Raw genomic sequence first — 1,144 nt, forward strand, 5'->3', positions numbered from 1 at the left:
CCCCCCCCCCCGCTGTGAATATGCCCCCCCCCCCGTCCCGAGGGCCTCCAGGGCTCGCACCTCAGCCTCTCATAGGCCAGCGCGCAGCGCCATCGGAGGTATTTTATTCTTTCTCAACAAGGTGTGAATCTCAATCTGACCGGTCCGGCTTTTTGTGAAACGAATTCCAACGGCACCAGGAAGCCCGCGTAGCGCACGAGTAGCGAAGAACCTCGCGCTCGAAGCTGCGTGAAACCCTGCATTTGCCGCTGTGCCTCACCGCTCACCTAACTCCGGCGTTGGGGAGGCCTAATGTCGTCACTGTCCTCGCGCAGCATGGCCTCGCCGAGCGCCGCCCGCAAGGTCACACGCCTCTTCCACAACCTCGACGAGGAGTGCCCACAGCAGTACTACCCTGACCTCCACAAAGTCTCGCCAGAGCGCGTGCGGCGGGTCCGCGGCGCCCTCCTCTGCACCTGCCTTGCTCAGCTCGCAGAATGCTTCTACCTCCACAAGCACTCGCATATGCACGATCCTGTCTATGAGCTCTTCACGGTCGGAGCGAATGCACTCGCCGCCCTTGCCGCCGCGTGTGGGCTGTTCGGCTTGGCGCTCCGCTCACGTGGTGCGCTCACCTTTTTCTACATCAACCAACTGTGGTCGCTCTCGAACGTCTGCACTTTCTTCGTGATGTACTTTTCGTCGTATGAGCAGCAGCTCACGGCGTGCCGCTTGCTTGAACGCGGCGACATCGACGCCGTCGAGGCGCGTGCGAGGGAGCTCGGGTGCGATGGCATCGAGGCGAGGCACCACACGCTACTCGGGGTGATGGGAACCCTTCTCATCCAGCTGTGGATCTCGTGCTACCTCGCGAGGACGTACAGTGAGACGCTGCAAGACTTGGCCAACGACGCTGACGACGCGGCGCTGGTGCAGTTTGTGTGGGCTCGTCGGCGCGAGACGTGGCAGCAGCTCCGGCGTTTCGAGGACGTGGTCGGGCGGCAGTTTGAGGAACTGCGTGCGTCGCTCGTCTCAAAGCAGAGCTTGCGTGCCGGGTCCTTTCGATGAGCGTGGCTAAGGAGTACTGTACTGAGCGTGTGCGCATTGACCATTGTAAGGGTGCGAAGGAGGAGGGAAATAGTATATGTAGGGCGTGCCGTGGTGA

This window comes from Emiliania huxleyi, assembly GCF_000372725.1.
Source record: "Emiliania huxleyi CCMP1516 unplaced genomic scaffold EMIHUscaffold_75, whole genome shotgun sequence".
In the NCBI taxonomy this organism is placed as follows: Eukaryota; Haptophyta; order Isochrysidales; family Noelaerhabdaceae; genus Emiliania; species Emiliania huxleyi.